The sequence below is a fragment of the Eucyclogobius newberryi genome, unplaced genomic scaffold (genome assembly GCF_026437365.1).
Source record: "Eucyclogobius newberryi isolate DKJ021-1_F unplaced genomic scaffold, fEucNew1.0.hap1 SCAF_12, whole genome shotgun sequence".
Classification (NCBI taxonomy): Eukaryota; Metazoa; Chordata; class Actinopteri; order Gobiiformes; family Gobiidae; genus Eucyclogobius; species Eucyclogobius newberryi.
Genome location: NW_027315746.1, coordinates 31,950,803 through 31,960,779, shown reverse-complemented (window position 1 = coordinate 31,960,779; position 9,977 = coordinate 31,950,803). Strand labels below are relative to the sequence as shown.

Below are 9,977 nucleotides of genomic sequence, written 5' to 3'. Positions count from 1 at the left end.
TTAACATGGCTCATCATAAAACAATAAAAGTTTGAACTGCAGCTGCCGTTGTGTTCTCCTGCTTTTAGTGCGGCACGACAGATACTGAGCAGACTCGAAACCTGGACTTAACCAGGACAAGTACTCAATTTTGATTCTAAAGGACAAATTTCAATAGCACAAAAGGATAATTTAAAATAATATATAATAAAAAAATATTAAATTACTCAAACACAAAATAACAGAAGACCATGTTGTTTTAAGAGTGTGTTTTTGAAACTTCCTATAATCTGTCCTTTCCTCCTGTTTCTACTGCAGTGTAACAACAAAATTTCCCCTTGTGTGGATATTAAAGGATTATCTTATCTTATCTTAAATATGCTCTAATAAGGGCCAATATTTGTTACATGGACGCAGTTTTTCAGATCGAATGAGTATTGCTTTGACTTTGTATTAGCATAAGTTAGAATCTGGCAGCTCTTGCTTTGATTGGTCAGAGCGGTCACATGGTGCGTGAGCCCGGGAGCTGGTGACGTGAGCGTGGCCACTGACCGAAAGTGACCGATAATATCTCCACCAGTATCTCTTTCTCTTTGACAACAGGACAAACCAAGTACAACCCTAGGCTCGACATTTCGTGCAGCACTAATTGATTTTACAGCAATTTATAATCCAAGGAGAAAAAACATGCAGAAACGGAGTCTTGAAATGCATCATGAGGTTTGAGGTCAGTCGACAGGTGCATGAGATTCATAACTGAGAGAACAGTTTGACCAACATGAGTGTCAAGAACACAGGCCCTGGTACAGAATAATGGTCCAAATAAGATAAGAGAAGATAAGATAAGCCTTTATTTGTCCCACAATGTGGGAATTCCAGTGTTGCAACACAAATGAGGTACAGAGGTAAACAATAAAGAACAGATAACTTATAGAAAATATTTAAAAAAAAACACTCTTGATAGAAAAGCTCTTATTAAAAACTCTTATATTCTTAAGAAAAAGTAAAAAAAAAAATAATAAGAAGAAGAATAGTAACACTCTTGACAAAAGCATTGTTGTGAATCTAGAACTTGTTAAATCTTTAAAAAGATAAAACATGAAACAGACACAGAACATGACCAGAGAGTGACATTTTAAATAAAAATAAAAATAGACTTTTTTTTTTTCATGGAACAATAAAATCAGTCAAATGTGTTTATTTCCAAATTAAGTCGGAATGTCCTTTTTTTCTATTTGTCTGATGTCTGTCACAATATCATTCCAGTCCTTGATCATTGGTGAGGCCTGTGTCAACCATCTCCCTGTGTGGATCCAGCCGCCAAAGTATGTTCCAAAAGTATCCATTAATTGTGTCCACGGAAGGCGCTCTGAGGTCCAAGTACATAGTTCTAAAATTGAGAGGATGGCAATATCTATCCATCCATCTTCTACCGCCAGGGACTCCCAGACTTCCCTCTCCCCAGACACTTACTCTAACTCCTCCGGGGGGATCCCGAGGCGTTCCCAGGCCAGCCGAGAGACAGCGTGTCCTGGGTCTTCCCCGGGGCCTCTTCCCGGTGGGACATTCCTGAAACACCTCCCGAGGGAGGCACCCAGGAGGCATCCGGAACAGATGCCCGAGCCGCCTCAGCTGGCTCCTCTCGACATGGAGGAGTAGCGGCTCTACTCCGAGCTCCCCCTGTTTGGCCGAGTTCCTCACCTTATCTCTAAGGGAGCGCCCAGCCACCCGGCGGAGGAAACTCATTTCAACCGCTTGTATCTGCGATCTTGTCCTTTCGGTCATTAGCAAAGCTCATGACCATAGGTGAGGGTAGGAACGTAGATTGACTGGTAAATCAAGAGCTCCATCATTCCCTCACTCGTGAACTTTTTTCCGGTCGAGAACCATGGCCTCGCAAACCGTCCCAGTGCATGCTGCAGGTCCGGGTTTGATGGAGCCATCAGGACAACATTGTCTGCACACAGCAGAGATGAGATCTTGTGGTCCCCAAACCGGACACCCTCCGACCCCTGACTGCGCCTAGAAATTCTGTCCTTAAAAACTATGAATAGAACCGGTGACAAAGGGCAGCCCTGGCGGAGTCCAACATGCACTGGGAACAGGTCTGACTTACTGCCGGCAATGCGAACACAGCTCCTGCTCAGCCCGGGGGGCAAAGGGCCCCGGACCCCGTACTCCCGAAGCACTCCCCAAAGGACACCCCGAGGGACACGGTCGAAAGCCTTCTCCAGATCCATAAAGCACATGTGGACTGGTTGGGCAAACTCCCATGAACCCTCGAGCACCCGATGGAGAGTATAGAGCTGGTCCAGTGTTCCACGACCGGGACGAAAACCACTCTGCTCCTCCTGAATCCGAGGTTCGACTATCGGTCGGATTCTCCTCTCCAGTACCTTGGAATAGACCTTACCCAGGGCCGGCCCAGCCTATAAGCGAACTAAGCAGCCGCGTAGGGCCCCGAGGCGTTAATAGGGCCCCCAATCTGGCAACCCGTCTTATGCGAAGTGCAAGCGCAGCGTGCGCCACTAGTGTAGTAGCGCTGCTGGCGCGGCAGCGCACACAGCGGTAACATATAACGCACAAACCGCATTTATTTGTAATGACAATCTGGCAACCAGGGCACCAAACCTGCGCTGATTAGGCAACTTCATTGTGCGCCAGGAGCTCGAGAGCAAAACATAAACACAATACTTTAGCCGGTTGGACCACATTAAAATGCAGCAGAAGACCCAAAAAAGGTCTGAAAATTTCTGGGGGAGGGCCCCCAGACCCCCCTGTTCATTAATTTAAACTAATGTGCTAATGTGGCTGTAGACCCTTAACGCCCACAAATACGCCCAAAAACATATCTGGGACGTGTGTTATTTGTACAGGGAGTAGAGGTGATGTCAGCGGAATACCAAGTTGCGTTGTGGGATTTAAGTTATCAATATTTGAGCTTGTGAGGTGCTGAGAATAAACTAACTGGCAAACAGATGCCCTGGAGTTTTGGTGCGCTTTGTTTGCGTTGAAGAAAGTTCCCATATGTGAATTGTTTACTGACAATGGCAATAAAACTGATTCTGATGACGTGGTGAGGGGCCCCCAAAAATGTTTTCGCTTAGGGCCCCCTGAAGGCTTGGGCCGGCCCTGACCTTACCCAACCTGAAATACCCGCGTCATTCCGCTTAATCATTAACCCCTCTTTCCAGACCATGTCATAGGCCTTTTTCACATAAAAAAAAACTGCTACGATTGATTCCTTATTTGCCTGTGCTTTTTGCACCTCTGTTTCCAGACATATCACCGGATCCATGGCCCCCCTCCGTTTCCTTAATCCACTCGGATACATCAACATACTTCTTTTACTTTCAACATAATATCCTAAACGCTCAGTTATCTCCATTAAATTACCAGGATTAGAGGGATCCTTTCCTGGCTTTCTAACAGGGACAATAACTGCTTCCTTCCAACTTTTAGGCAAAACCTCAATACTTTTGTCAAAGCTTTTGGACCCAAGTGTGTAGAATGCCCCATATTCTATAACAAAGATTGTCTTTCCCAGGGGACGAGTCTGCAGATTTCGATATTGCTCTCTTAAACTCCTCTATAGTAAATTGCACATTTACTATGTTTCCATGGTCTGCCCTCCTTCTGAGAACATCCGGAGATGCTGTGCTTTTGTTGCTGCTCGACCTTGCTTACCTGCCGCTGTAAAATTATCAGAACTATGTATTTGGATTAAAGCTATAGCTATCCTTTGAGCCTCGCTGGTGGCCGTTTGCCTATAAATTAGACACATCGGTGTAATGACCGCAGGGTTCAAAGCGTGGGGGAAAAGTAGCTTAAAGTCCGAAAAGTATGGTACACCCTAACATTTAATTACGTAACCTTTTGATAAAATTGTACTTCTCAGTTTTCAGGCTCCACACTTTTCCTCTTGCCTGAGTCATCTACTGTTAAGAGTAACAGCCTGTCACTTGAGTGACTTTTAGTTCCTCATCCCGCTGTAAAAAATGTTTTTATAAAGGTGCACTACTGCCACTATGAGGCAGAGATAGGACCTGCACTTTGATTCTTCATGCATTTGAATTATACATTAAACAATTATTCTTTATCATACCCATTTCTATCAATATTACTGAGGTGCAATTTGAGGAAAACTGCACATTTTTGTCCATCACTCTTTCAAATTACTTAAATTGGCATTCACTTATAACCCACATTCTTGAATTATTAGTGCAATTTTGAATTAAAAAAATCCCAACAGCTGTTTTTTTTTTTTTTTATGTAAATTGAAAGCTCCAAACAAACTTCTTTTTTATACTTTTATTGCTGATACTGTTTTTCTGGGGCATTATCCATTATCAATGACTTATCTGATCATCCTGCAGTGACATATTTGAGCTTCTACTTGAAAATTGTGTCATTAAAGGCAGCATATCCGCCTCAGCAGGAGTGTATTATCACAGGCGATGATGACTTTAAACAATGCACTACAAACAGCCATGGGCACGAGATTGTTTTTCAAAAAATGAGTTGTCATTTCTTTGTGGTTTGTGTCTCCTAAAACTGTAATGCCTGCTTTGAATGAATGCTATACTCTTGGGGCTTCTTTTATCTTTTTTATACTGCAAATAACAAATAAACTGAGCTGAATCTCACAGACTTGTTAATTAGACCGAATGAAGCCTAAATGTATTTATTATTTACCAATTTGTTAAGGTGAGAACTCATACTCATTTACAACAAGAACCTGGAGAAGAAGCTCCTCAAAACAACACAAGAAGATACACTTACCTCCAATGTTACACTAGAAAGTTTGAGGTCAAGATATAAAAGTGCGCACTGATCCTGTGAAATACTTTTATTATTATAATTTTATTATGTATCAAGAACTCTCAGAAAATGAATCACATGGGTTCAAAGATGAAACCGCACTGGATTGGACCATCCCTCGACTAACAGGATGGTGTACCACGCTATCATTAGAATAATATCTTACTACCTGTAAGAGAGAGAACATGTTCACATACATTATGCAAAAGCAGTTCTTTTTTTTGCGTTACAAAACAGTTTGCATTGAACATATGAGCTGCTAAGATGTGTGCTCTGATTACCAAACGTACCTCAGGAAAAATGTGTTGATTGGCAGTTATGTCTCCATCAGTCTGCCCCAGGGCAACTGTAACATTCAAGTCCATCTATTTTTGTAACGCCAGTTACAACAGTTGCCTCTGGGGCGACAGTGGAAAACGGATTAACGTATCACCATTGTGAGCTTGTCATAAACTATATAAATAAAGTCCTGACATAAAAAGCCCTGATAATACTGTCGTAAAGGAGAAGAATAAAGAGCATACATGTGGTGAAATATGGAACAAAACTTCCGTCCATCAGAGAAAGAGGAACACACACCAAAAGGTCTTGAGGTTTCAACATTCAACATTCAAATAAAGCATCTAAGATTTATCTTAGCCAACTGGGCTAATCCCATCGTCACAGGTTCTAAGAAAAAATTATCTGACAAAAGCCGAATGGTTATCAAATAAAAATGACATCTGCAATCCGAGAATGTAATGCTTTATTTGAATGATTAAACTTTGGTCTAATCATTGCATTAAATACAAATCTCCCAAAAAACTTGCAAAACATTCTTTCGCTCCCCGCGTATCACTGGCCCGGAGGCGTCAACAGCTTGTCTCCATGGAGATAGAGAACGTTAATTCAAAGATATAGAAGTTTAACGCCTTACTATGGAACATTCCAGGCAAATAGGAGGTTTACTCTCCAACAGAAAAGTTACATTGTGAACTTTTAAAATGATAGTTTCTGTTTAGATTAGTTGACAATATGGTTTTGTACTATTTACTATTTTTGGATACATGATACTTGACATGCAGGATCACTTTAACCCTCAACCTCTAAAAAGTTATGTTGTGGGACTTTGAGCACATTTTTGTACATACATTTATTAGCCTGTGAAACAACGGGGATTCATATATTTTCCAGCTGTTTTTATATATTTTCCAGCACAGTCTCTCCTTATTATTTATGTATATTTGTAAATGTATCATTAAATACTAATTATTGGTAATCCTGCAACTAACCGGTCCTACCTAAAGCCTTTGAACTGGGCCAAGACATTCTCATTTATCTATCTTTATGTCTCAGGCATCTTGTTCATACCATATGTTATATTCATCTGTCACTGTGTACTTCTTTATTGTCTGTAACAGGTACAAATAATCTTAAGGCTGACATCATGCCGTCACATCAGACCCAACTAGCAGCTATTTAGACCATAGTTCAACTGTGGGAGAATGAACTCAGAACAAGCTGTACTGTTTTACCTGTTTTACCCGTATGCACCAAACTTGAGAACGTACTTTCCCTCTCGTAGTCTCTCATAGACTCAAATTCCACAGAAATGGTGGAGAATGCGAGCTTCTCATTACGCTTAGAAAAGAAACATACAAGTTGTGCTGTAAAAGATTCTCTTCTAGATGTCAGGTGACGGTGCAAAATGAATTGTTTTTTAATGAAATGCAAAAGCACAGACTCAAATGCAAACACCAACACAACTGCTGTAGCAAACATCAAGGGTCCTCCTCCACGTAACACTCTCTCTTGTGGAAGAGGACGTGGAACAAGAACTGGAAGAAGACAAACTAAGACAAACAACGTGTCTCCAAATCAATGCTTAAACTGCTATGGTACAGGACAGTGGGCACGAGACTGCTCCCAGAGGCGAATGCAAGGGGCCCCCCTCAAATGGCTCCAAACCAACCTCCCAAATTTCAAGGACCGCAAATGATGAATATAACTCAATCCATGTCAAGCCAGAATAAAGATCGGATGCTGTGTTGTTCCCGGTCTTAGATCACTTGTAGAACGCTTGATTGCATCGTCTCGTACCAAGCAACCTGCACTTTCTAACCTTGATGACACACGCTGACTATTACTTACTAACTCTGACAAGGCTCATGACCTAAACCAGAATATGGACCTGTGTCAAAAGGGAATTTTTCAACATGGGTTTTTTAAATTTCAAGGGCTGATAACTTTGATACCAAATTAAAATTAGTATTTAAAGAGAATACTTTGTCTAAAGTAGGTAGAAATGTATATTTTCTAGTAATGTGCATGGGGACAATGTAAGTGGTTTAGCCGACCTGCAAAGCTACGGTATTTTTTAAATATATATAATATTGATTTATTTGCTTCATAAAATCAATATTATATATAGTTACTTCATAGTGCACACTACATATTCACTACAGATATTGCTTTGCCTGTATTTGTGCTTATAATTGTGCCATTGTGTAGAAATGTACCCAAAAGTGCCAACAGACATAAAGATACATTTCATCAAACATGGCAGATGAAGTGTAAAAGCTTGAAAATATTGCCTAAAAATATGAAATAGAACTTTAGTGCCTCTTTTCCCCTCCAGGTGCTGTACCTGTGAGTGTGAAACATTGTTGTGAAGCTTAGAGGGAAAAACAGCCAGAAGGAGCTCATTTTGAACAGAAAAAGCAGGAGAATGCAGAAATAGCAAAGAATCCAGTCATATAATTGTTAGATTTTTGATGTATTTTTTAATCATAAATTGTTTGTTTTCATCCATCCATCCATTTTCTGCCGCTTTATCCGGGGCCGGGTCGCGGGGGCAGCAGTCTGAGCAGGGACTCCCAGACTTCCTCCTCCCCAGACACTTCCTCCAACTCCTCCGGGGGGATCCCGAGGCGTTCCCAGGCCAGCCGAGAGACATAGTCTCTCCAGCATACTCTCAACCGTCCCAGTGCATGTTGCAGGTCCGGGTTTGATGGAGCCATCAGGACAATGGAATCGCTTTAAATTAACTTGTTTTGACTTTATTCGGCTGGATTGAGTGTTTTCGTCGTGTCGTTGCGATGTGTCTTGGCTCTGAGTCCCCCGGCTCCGGCCCCGCCCCCCGGCTCCGCCCCCGCCCCCCGGCTCCGGCCCCGCCCCCCGGCTCCGGCCCCGCCCCCCAGCCGGCGCCGTACCGCGTTTCCACAAAGGAGGAACTCATGAAACTGCGGAGAACAGTCGTCTTACCCGGAGATCGTCACGTTATCCCGTCGCAATACTGACCGAACCTAATACTGATGTGCAATTCTGTCGTATGTGCAATTACTGTTGGAATTCATGTGAAATTCATGTGCAGTCTATGTGCTGTCGTGACACATATTCATGTGCAATTACTGTCGTGATCACATGCAATGGTATTTATGTATTTATTTATTTATTTGTCTATGGGAGTTTTTATTTATTTATAGGAGATCTTCTACTGAAAGTGTTTTTCAGACTTCCTATAAGTGATCTGTTCTTCTGTATCTACCTCTGTATCTTCCTGCGTTGCACCAATGAAATTTCCCCATGTGGGACAATAAAGGAATATCTTATCTTATCTTATCTTAACATCGTCTGCAAACAGCAGAGATGAGATCCTGTGGTCCCCAAACCGGACACCCTCCGACCCGTGACTTCGCCTAGAAATTCTGTCCATAAAAATTATGAACAGAACCGGTGACAAAGGGCAGCCCTGGCGGAGTCCAACATGCACTGGGAACAGGTCTGACTTACTGCCGGCAATGCGAACACAGCTCCTGCTCCGGTCATACAGGGACCGGACAGCCCTGAGCAAAGAGCCCCGGACCCCGTACTCCCGGAGCACCCCCCAAAGGACACCCCGAGGAACACGGTTGAAAGCCTTCTCCAGATCCACAAAGCACGTGTGGACTGATTGGGCAAACTCCCATGAACCCTCGAGCACCCGATGGAGGGTATAGAGCTGGTCCAGTGTTCCACGACCAGGACCAAAACCACTCTGCTCCTCCTGAATCCGAGGTTCGACTATCGGTCGGATTCTCCTCTCCAGTACCTTGGAATAGACCTTACCCGGGAGGCTGAGGAGTGTGATCCCTCTGTAGTTGGAACACACCCTCCGGTCCCCCTTCTTAAACAGAGGGACCACCACCCCGGTCTGCCAGTCCAGAGGCACGGTCGCCGACCGCCACGCGATGTTGCAGAGACGTGTCAGCCAAGACAGTCCTACAACATCCAGATACTTTAGGTACTCAGGGCGGATCTCATCCACCCCTGGAGCCCTGTCACCGAGGAGTTTGCGAACAACCTCAGTGACTTCAGCTTGGGTGATGGACAAGCCAGCCTCTGAGTCCCCGGTCTTTACTTCCTCTTCGGAAGACGTGACTGAGGGATTAAGGAGGTCCACAAAGTATTCCTTCCACGTTCCAGAGCCCAAACTGTGCGTGGAGGTGAGGCCGACTATATCTAGTCGATATCGCTCAACCTCCTGCACAAGCTCAGGCTCTTTCCCCCCCAGCGAGGTGACATTCCATGTCCCCAGAGTTAGTCTCTGTGTCTAGAGATCTGGTCGCCGAGGCCCCTGCCGTCGACTGCCGCCCAGATCTCTTTGCACCGGCCCCTTATGGATCCTACTACGGGTGGTGGGCCCACGGGAGGGCGGCCCCGGCCACCAGGCGCTTGCCATTGAGCACCCATCCCAGGCCTGGCTCCAGGATGGGGCCCCAGTGACGCCGATCCGGGCGACGTAAACGGCCTTGTTTTTGTTGTCATCATAAGGGACTTCTGATTGTTTGTTTTTTCACAAACAAATTTTTCTAACTGAGTCCAGATGACTACAACTGAAGGTTTTTCTACTATGGAACACGCCTGGACGAATGAGGGATTACACCGACATATTTCCAAGAATTTTGGGCCTAAAACCTTGGATTTAGTTCGGGAACTCGAATCTGTAGCCTGGAAACTAGCAGACAACAGGGATCACTTGAGGTTCAATCTTAGATGCAGACAGAACAACATGATCCCGAAGAGCCTGCAGATCAAATCACCGGTCAGAGGACACAGAGCAGAGAAGATTTGGAGAAGGAGCCTTATGCTCAGTGAAAGGATCCAGGAAAACAACGTCAGAATTGATCAATTGAAAGACAGAACAGGAACTTTACAGG

At 43.8% G+C, this 9,977-nt stretch overlaps 1 protein-coding gene across 1 annotated transcript in view; it reads left to right on the top strand.

Moving 5' to 3' along the window:
• Positions 1–9,977, top strand: part of ptmab (prothymosin alpha b) — a 294,345-nt gene that overhangs the window by 268,203 nt on the left and 16,165 nt on the right. The window lies entirely within an intron of this gene.